Source organism: Octopus bimaculoides, chromosome 11 (assembly GCF_046866305.1).
Source record: "Octopus bimaculoides isolate indiv1 chromosome 11, ASM4686630v1, whole genome shotgun sequence".
Lineage (NCBI taxonomy): Eukaryota > Metazoa > Mollusca > Cephalopoda > Octopoda > Octopodidae > Octopus > Octopus bimaculoides.
In genome coordinates this window covers 12,787,019-12,797,018 of record NC_142938.1, presented here as the reverse complement: position 1 = coordinate 12,797,018, position 10,000 = coordinate 12,787,019, and the positions used below count along the sequence as shown (strand labels likewise).

The 10,000-nt window shown below is 44.5% G+C and overlaps 1 protein-coding gene and 1 long non-coding RNA gene across 5 annotated transcripts in view; one reads left to right on the top strand and one right to left on the bottom strand.

The window, feature by feature from the left end:
* Positions 1-10,000, top strand: part of LOC106872935 (MAPK/MAK/MRK overlapping kinase) — a 211,678-nt gene that overhangs the window by 91,130 nt on the left and 110,548 nt on the right. The gene's annotated exons all lie outside the window — the stretch shown is intronic.
* The window catches only part of LOC128249050 (uncharacterized), a 23,153-nt gene that overhangs the window by 12,511 nt on the left and 642 nt on the right, over positions 1-10,000 (bottom strand). Inside the window, exon 2 of the long non-coding RNA XR_008265156.2 lies at positions 63-135. This is a non-coding gene — a long non-coding RNA (uncharacterized LOC128249050). The remainder of the gene's footprint in view (positions 1-62; positions 136-10,000) is intronic.

The following is a 10,000-nucleotide window of genomic DNA, read 5'->3' as shown; positions in this document are numbered from 1 at the left end:
TAACATCAACAGCGAAGTCCTCCTGACAGTTGTTGCAAAAAACTACTGAATGGAAAAATCACCTTGGAGAAACCTGATAGTTAATTATTGGTATGGAAAGCTCTTGTTAACATCTACATGGCAGCTCTTGTTAACCTGTTCAAAAAAAGAGAGAGAGAAAAAAATGAAAAAATGAATGCTGAACTTGCTGTGCCAGTCTGGCTGGTAGTTTCATGCATAACACTAGTATCAAAGAAACAAACGCATGTGAACCAAATCTAAATGTGATTAAAAATTATAGGCAGGTTGCTTGAATGCATTCCTCCATGATCACTGTGAAACATGCAATGAAGTATCGGGATGGTGAACGGGTGCCTGGGTCGTGTCTGGTTGTGTGTCGAACAGTTTCTCATCTACAAAGTTTTCCTCAAGGAAGCAAAACAACCTCTCAAACTAACTTACCGACACTGTGACTGAACTGTATGGAGACATTTGACTCTGTTCTTCCTTCATGGATTATAGAATCATTATGCCTTGTCAAGGTTCCAACTGTTATCTTCTCTTCACCTCTTGCCTTTAACCCTCCAACGCGGAGTATAGGCCACTTATAATTGAATTCCATGTCACATAATTTCTCGCTTCTGTACTTAAACTCTGCCATGAATGTCCCCCTTTCTCTAGTTCCTTTTGTGTTGATCTACGCCACAAGTTCTTAGGCCTACCCCTCTTTCTATATCCATCCGGATTTCACTGTAAAGCACTTTTTGCTGCATTTGGTGTGTCCTTTCTAATTGTGCTAGCAATACACTTCCACTTTTTCTTAAATATTTGCTCTCTAATCGGAACTTGATTCGTTCTTTGCCTGTTATAGTCGATGGCATTAAAAGATTGGCAACGACATGGTCTACAGAGCCATTGATAACAACTGGAGCTATTACTGTTATCACCAACAGAACGAGGCTATCAACAGGAATATTTCAGGGTGATAGCTTATCTGTAATGTTTTATGTCCTCACAGTGGAAACCTTGTCATGTCTGCTAAGGAAATGCAAAGGTTACATGGTGGGATTTGTAGATGAAAGATAAATAAACGTTACCCACACCACTTTTGTTGATGGTCCTAAGCTGTACTTGAATAATATTCATGACACCAAGATACAGTTAGACGTGGTCACAACATTCTTGCGACATATTGGAATGAAGCTTGATCAGAAAATGTGTTCATATTTGTTAGTCAAACAAAGGAAAATTGTTGACCCGACATGAAATATGGATATCAGTGTCCTCTCTATTTTCCCATATCACCAGTGAAGAATGTAACAAATACTGTATATGTTGGTGCTGTGAATAATGCTAGAATGACAAATGAATATTTTAGCAGACCTCGGACGGTATGGAAGTATGGGTGTCAGAGCTATTTGCATTTAGTAAAGCCATATCCAGAGCCCTGCTACCGGATGCAGTTTAAACTCATGCCCACATATATACATACACACAACTGCCCCCCACCCATCCATCCATTCAGCCATCCTTCTCTCTCTCCCTCTCTCTCTTTATCTATCTATCTATCTATTTATCTGTCTGTCTGTCTGTCTGTCTGTCTGTCTGTCTGTCTGTCTGTCTGTCTGTCTGTCTGTCTGTCTGTCTGTCTGTCTGTCTGTCTGTCTGTCTGTCTCTCTCTCTCTCTCTATGCATCCAGCCATCCATCCATTTATCTATCTATCTCTCTGTCTGTCTGTCTATCTATCTATCTATCTATCTATCTATCTATCTATCTATCTATCTATCTATCTATCTATCATCATGGACGGACGGTAGACACATCGGCTCCCATGTAAGTTGCATTTTTCACCTCTTAAAAGACCTATTTTGTTTTAAAATTTTGTATAAGTTGTGTATAACACAAAATACTTCGTGAACATATATTTTTCAAATCGGAAATAGCTCTATTTAGAGCCTTATTTCCAAAAATTCAAACATATCTTCCTCGTTCCTAGCCATATTCTTTAAAACGAATATGGCTAAGGTTTTCAACGAGGCCGACTTCCCGCTCCTAATGCCAGAGGCGAAAACACTTAATGCCGTTCCGCATGAACGCAGACAAGTGATGAAGAAGAGCAATGATTCTGAGTCAACTGCTGCTGCCTCAACCACCACCACTACCACCATCACGTGTACAAACTCTGCTGCTACAGCAGTCTTGCCTGCCACCGTCACCAGTGACAACAACAACAACAACGACAAAGACAACAACAACAACAGCAACAACAACGACAACGACACAAATGTCCTTGCTAACACGACCACTGTCCTCACCACTGCTACTACCAGTGACAATAACAACAGCAACAACAACAGGACACCGACCTTCAACACCAACACCACCACTACTTCGACAAACTCTGCCGCCACTACCACCACCTTTGAACCTGGCAGTACCAACACCACTGTCAATACCACCATCAACAACTACAAGACGAACAAGATAAACAACACCACAAACGCCACAAACAACATATCTGCCAGCATCACAAAAACAAATTTTGCCGATGCAACGAAAGAAAAAAGAACAATATTAACATTCACCCAAAAACAAATCAATGACACAAAATCCCTTCTCACGAAAGAAGGTGACACTGTACAAATACACATACCAAAAGCAATTATTGAAAATACAAACAAGAAGCACATATCATACAGACTTATCAACAAGAAAACGAAGCGACCGGAGAGTTTCTCCACCCAAAAAATTGAGATTTGTCTCAAACCGATATGGCCCTTTCAAAGTCATGTTACTTGGGGACGAAAATTTGCCACGGTCCTAGTACGCTTTAAGAGCGAACAGTTAGCGAAGGAATTTTCAACACTCTCTCTCCACACAGATGACTTGGTGATGATACCGAGTTATCTTGGACAGAGAGTGACGAAGGTGACAGTAAAGAATGTCCCTTCACAAGTGGAAACCCAGTGGATAGTAGGTTCTATATGCCTCGAAATGGAGGAGGCAAATATATTAGAAATTGCTACTGCAGAGGAGAAAAACTGGGAAGGGGGAAAAAAAGTCGAAGTCCTCCTCCATATCACTGAAGAGGAGTGCCAAAAGATCCCCACACACATCCAACTGGCAAAGGACCACAAGTTATATGTAGTGGTGGAAGGAAGGCGGCCACGTTGTTATGTATGCGGCAGCGAGGCACACCTCAAGGACAGTTGCCCAACCGCCGCCAACCAAAAAAAGCAACAAGGGCAACCACCAAAACCCGGAAAAAAAACCCTACTACCAACACCACCATCAACAATCAAAACAAGAGAAACACAAGCAACACTGGCAACTGAGAAGACAACAGCATCTGCAAAAACAACAAGTGAGGAAGCAGGGGAAAAGAAAGAAAATTCCAAGACTGTTTCCCCCTCCCCCACATCACACACACCTCACACAAATAACAAGCCATCAGCACCAACAAAAACAGCAACACAACCACTCACACAAGCACACACAGACGCTCACAATTTGCCCCTACCCCCTTCCGATTCCTCAGAACCTTCGTCGGAAGATGAAAGTAATGAGGAATGGCAAATAGCCCAGAAAGGAAGGAGGAAGAGGAGCAAGAAAAGAAAAGCAAACACAAACAAAGCAGGGAGATACACAACTCCCGAAAACACTCCAGACACCAACACAAGCACACACAACTACAACACAAGCAACAAAACCCCAAAAGCAAGTACACACACAATGCTCACTGCCATCAACACAAAAAACTCAGAGTTGATGGAATACATCAACACAAAAACAAACATAACAAACGAAGACATAAAAACCAGCAACCACCCATACACAACACCGCCAGAACACATCAAAATACTACACATAACACCAACCCTGCACCACACACTAAAATCTATTTTTCCAAAGGCAGTTGGCAAATGCCAAAAATACCTGGCGAAAAAACTATATAGTGATCTCCTCGAAGAAAACCCGAAGGAGGAGACACAAAAACTCTCAAACGGTAAGTGACTCTCTTTATAAAACTTTAACACTCAAATCAAAATGATGCTCAAGATTGGTTGTGTAAATGCGCGTGGCTTGGGGTCCCCTTGGAAACAAGGGTACCTCCTAAATGACATAAAGTCACATAAACTAGAAATCATAGCCATAAGCGAGACCAGACTCCATGATACGCGGGCCCTATCGTCCATGTTTGGCAGACAGTTTAACATTTATTTTTCTCCCTGTCTGCCGAGAATGGGCGGTAGTGGCACGGCGGTACTCTTTCGCAAGAGTCTGGATCTCGAAGTAAAGACAGTATTCATAGACCCGGAGGGTAGATTGGTTGTTCTGGATGTCGATGGCAGCGATGGGTGTGCTTTTCGACTCATATCAGTATACGCACCACCTTTAACAGGTAGGCCGGATTTCTTTCGACGTCTAGAAGTATTCCTAGGAACGTCTCGTCCTTTACTTTTAGTGGGGGATTGGAATGCTACCTTGGACACGCATCTAGACTATGTTGGCAGAGATAGGAATAGACGGGGATGCAAATGCCTCAAAGACCTGCTCAGACGCTTTCAACTGTCTGACAGGTACCGACTCGATTACCCGAATGCGCCAATGTGGACATGGACAAACCGCATCGGGTCGTCGAGATCGTATCTAGATAGAATACTGTGTAGGAGAGTAGATAGAGATAGCATAGGGTGTCCACAATTTCACATAGTCAGCTACACGGATCACAAACTTGTGACGTGTACGCTAGACTTAGATAAGACACATAGGCAGGGCTCCGGTTACTGGAAACTAAACGCGTCTTTCCCGTCGAGACCAGTTTTCAGAGACCGGATTAGCACGTTAGTAAAGAGGGCTTTGACAGGAGCCATCATCAATAACAAATGGTGGTTTGCCCTCAAGAGAGCAATAAAAGCAGAAGCGGTTAGGTATAGCAAAGCACTAGCCATAGACAGAAACAGAGTAGAGGGTGAACTAGTTAAGAAGCTAGAAGAGGCAATTAGAAGTGGCATCGCATCCGACGTTTTGGCGGCGAGGTTGGCCCTTGACCAACACTTCAACGCCAAACACGAAGGGTGCGTTGTCAGGGCTAGGATGCGTGCTCTAAGAAACGAAGGTGTTGGAGCCGCACGAGAGGCCCGGGTGGCGGAGGCGCAACAGGGCAACAAAGCCACCATTCGGTCTCTGGTGGACGAACAGGGGCGCGAACTGCTCGAGCCAAGCAAAATGTGTGAGGCCTTTCAGCGGCACTTTGCTCGACTGTTTGGGACGAATGGCGAGCGAGAACGCAGGGTGGACTTCAGTGCCTACCTGCACAGCCTGCCACGACTCTCGGCAAGAGAGGCGGAGTGCTGCGAAGGTGCCATCACGGCGGCGGAAGTGAGGGACGCGATGGCGGGATGCTCGAGGGACAAATCTCCGGGTTTGGATGGTCTGCCCTACGAGCTTTACAACTGTAAGCCAGACTTGTTTGGAGACGTCTTGGTGGCGGTGTACTGCAACTGGCAGCAAAACGGGAGCATTCCCGGTTTTGTGAGTCGAGGAGCCGTAACGCTGCTGAAGAAAGATCCAAACAAGGGGGACGTCATAGATAACTTTAGGCCCATCACTCTGCTCAATGCAGACTTGAAAATTTTGGCCAAGGTGTTAGCCAAGCGGTTGGCGCTTGTCATCGAGAAACTGATCGGCAAGGCGCAAACGTGCGCGGTGCCGGGCAGGAGCATCCATGACAACCTCCATCTGATGCGCTACATCATAGAGAGGGTAGTTAAGGAACCTGGCATGGGTGGGGCCCTGATCAATTTAGATCAATCGAAAGCTTTCGATAGGGTAGACCATCAATACTTGGAGGCTGTCCTCATAGCAGCCGGCTTCGGTCCCATTTTCCGCGGCTGGATGGCTGCCTTGTACAGAGGCATCCGTTCGGTAGTTCGCGTCAATGGGCATCTATCAAGACCCTTCGACATTGCACGTTCGGTCCGTCAGGGATGCCCCCTCTCGTCGCTTCTGTACGTGTTGACTCTCGAGCCACTACTGCGGAAGCTGGCGACGCTGAGGGGCATCCCGCGAGAGTTGGGATGCGGGACGAGCGTGTCGGCATACGCGGACGACGTCACCGTCATAGTGTCTAGCCAAAAGCACATCGAGCTTGTCGGCGAGACACTGAGAGACTACGAAGCGGTAACGGGAGCGAAAATCAACCGGGATAAGTCAGTGGGCTTGCGGCTCGGCACCTGGAGAAGCAACCCCATGCCGTCAAGTAGCGCCTCCGTCGTGGGACGTTGGACTGACGGTCCGGTTGAGATGCTCGGGGTCTGGTTTGGTCCAGACCTCCAAACGGAGAAGAACTGGGACGAGATAACGAGAAGGGTGGCCACTCTAGCCCGGCAATGGGCCGAGAGGAAGCTTTCCCTGAAAGGTCGGGCGGAGGTGGCGAACACGTACATCGCGTCCGTCATCTACTACCGCCTGACCGTCGTTCCTTGTCCCGACCCTACCATCACCAAACTGGAGCGCATCCTCTTCCGCTTCTTGTGGAAAGGAAGCGTTCCGATGGTTAGGCGATCCGTTTGCTGCCAACACCCGTTAAAAGGAGGACTGGGCATGCCGTGGTTGATGATGCGCAGACACGCGCTGAGACTGCGACATCTCCGGCTCTACGTAGACAGCGGTGAACAGGTGTGGTCACCGTTTGTGCGGCGCGCTTTCCCGCAGCTCGTCTCCATGACCGAACTGCAGTCATGGATCAAGAAGAGGCCGAGGAAGGGCGAATGGCACCGCGAGTGTCGCGCTGCTCTTCGGCAACTCCAACAACCCGGGTCAACCTTGAGCGACTGCATCACAACTAACGCATTCTATAGTGGATTAGTGGAGGGAAGGTACGACGACGATCTCGGGGCGAACCTGGGCGTCGACGAGGAATACCTGACCCGCCTGTTTAAGACGACCTTCGGGCCGGGACCTATGGACAACTTCCAGAGATCCCTGGCCTGGCAGTGCTATCGAGAAGCACTACCCGTTCGGGATAAGCTCTACAGGCATGGCTCGAGAAACACGGGGCCGACCTGTCCGAGATGCCGGCAGAGCGACGAAACCGTTCTGCACGCACTCGTACAGTGTCCCACCATTTCCGAGCTGTGGGCTTACGTCGAACAACTGCTATCGCGTGTGGGACGAGTCGGTCTATCAGCCGAGTCTATCGTGAATATTGTCGCGCCTCCTTCCTTTAAACGGGAAGGAAGAGCCATTTTCATCGTACTTGTGGCTATGGCGAAAGAATGTGTATGGTGGACGCGTCTGAAAGGTCTAGAGACAAAGACTTTCCTCTCTGGGCAATCTCTCATCAACTTCTTCAAGTATCACCTGAAGAGGAAGTTGAGAGTAGAAAGGGAAGTCTTGTCTAGTGAATGCTTCAAAAAAAGATGGGTGAATGTAGCAAGGATGGCACGTGTGAACGACGGAGCCATCTTGAGCATAACCCTATGAACAAGAAAAAAAAATAAAACAAAAAGGCAAAAGAGAGTCACTTACTGTTATAGTTTCTTCAATGAGAATATTGACCAAGGTTACCGTGGTCTTTTCCGTGGGCTTTTCCTTCCACGGCTAAACCTAAACTGTCCTCCCCTCTTTTTACACGAGAACATTACTGTGTGATACACGATCCCTATTGATCGGCCTTTCCTTTTCTTTTTTTTTCGATCCCTTTTGATCGAACTGCCCCTTTTTCCCTTCCTACGATCCCTTTTGATCGACACCACCAATTTTTTTTTTTTTTTTTTTTTTTTTTTTTTTTTTTTTCCTTCCTTCCCCCTCCCAAAAAGAAAAGCTCTACATTGTATTTGTCCCATCTTCGTTGAGCCCTGTGTGGCTAATAAAAGAAATGTATCTATCTATCTATCTATCTATCTATCTATCTATCTATCTATCTATCTATCTATCTATCTATCTATCTATCTATCTATCCATCCATCCATCCATCCATCCATCCATCCATCCCTCTCTCTCTCTCTCTCTCTCTATCTATCTATTTATCTATCCATGTATACATACATAGCACATGATAAAAGTATAAACATGTGTAACAACCGGTATCAAGTTAGATTGTGACATATAAAAACTGTTACAGTGGGATTGAACCTGGAACCATGCGGTTGGGAAGCAAGCTTCTTACTAAACAACCACATCTGATATATCTAAATCTGCTAATAAGGTTTTGGTCGACTCTTTGGCACAAAACATTTGCCCTAGTTACCACCACACAGTAGGACTGAACCCAAAAACCATGTAATCAGGAAGCAACCGTCTTTTCCACACATCCACACCTGTTCCTGTTCCTTCAAGCACCTAGGCTCAATAAAATATGGCTACAAGTCAGAGACACACCTGAGTTAGTGATGTGTTGATATCAAAGCCTTCGGTTCTATCTTGTGCCTTTTCTTAGCAATCAATCTAAGACAGTAAATATTGTTCATTTCTGTGTCTGTTGATGTTATATAATAACATCTCAACACTGCATGTTTATATAACAATCTGTAATTTAAGCTCATAATCTTTCTCACAGTCTTAACTCTTCCATACTCTCTCTCTCTCTCTCTCTCTCTCTCTCTCTCTCTCATTTTCCTCTTTTTCTTTCTCTTTCTCCCTCACTCACTTTCTCATTTCCTCAGTCACTCTTTCACTTTGTCACCTGTCATTTCTTCATCTCTCTCTCTCTTGCACTTTTTCCATCTCTCTATCTGGCTATTTCTCTCTCTTACTTCGCATTTTTCTTTCTTTCTTTCTTTCTTTCTTTCTTTCTATAATTTTTGTTTGTTTCTTTATATTTTCTACTTCTGTTACCAATTTGTTTCTAGATATTCCTCCACCTACCCCCCGCCCCATATTCTCAGTAAAATATTGAAGCAGTCTGGTCAGCAAATAGTTCATTGCAGTAGTAGTAGTAGTAGTAGTAGTAGTAGTAGTAATGGTGGTAGTAGTAGTAGTAATGGTGGTAGTAGTCATAGGAATATAATATTTATTATAATCTATTAATACCTCAATCTTGTGTTTATAAGTCAACAGTGACTTGTCAGCATCTCTTTGAACTACCCGAAGGTCTTTTGTGTGTGTGTATGTGTATGTGTGTTTGTGTGTGTTTGTATAGTACATAATATATATAAATATATATATATATATATATATATATATATATATATATATATATATATATAGGTAAAACTTGCTTGGAAATGGATGTGTGAAGCACACACATACATACATATATACATACATACATAAGTAAATGTGTGTGTGTGTGTGTGTGTGTATGATGTTTGTTTTTATGCATAGTCATTTATAAAAACAGTTGAGTATTAATTATTATATCACTCAGTACCTTTAAGTCAAGTATCACATATATTTGTACAAGAAAATGGGTTTTGTCAGACAGTCTGATGCCCCGATGCCTGGTGAAACTTAAAAAAGTTATTGTCAATCATTTTCCTCTTCATCATCATCATCATCATCATTTAATATCTGTTTTCCAGGCAGGCATGGGTAGGACGCTTTGACGGCAACTGGGAAGTCAGAAGACTATACAAGGCTCTGCTGTCTGTTTTGGGCATAATTTGTACAGCTCTTTCTAATGCCAACCACTTTACAGAGTGTACTGGGTGGTTTTTACATGGCACCAGCAGCAGCAGTGAGGTCACCAAGTGATTTACAGGGCAAGACCCTCCACTAGGGGGAGTAGTATTCAGGGAGAGAAAAGGACTCTTGCATTTCATTCCATAACAGTTACCTCTGATGAGTGCAGGGTTACATAATTGGACTGTTACCTAACACTTCGTTGAACGCCTTAGTTGGAAACCAGTTGGTAAGATCGGTCATAAGGGATATACAGGATGTCCCAAAAGTCATTGAATGGGGTAACAATGCCCCACCCACCATATTTGCCAGACATTGCCCCATCTGGTTATCATTTATTCTGCTGTCTTCAAAATCATTTGGATGGAAAAAATATGAATTCTGTAGATGAGG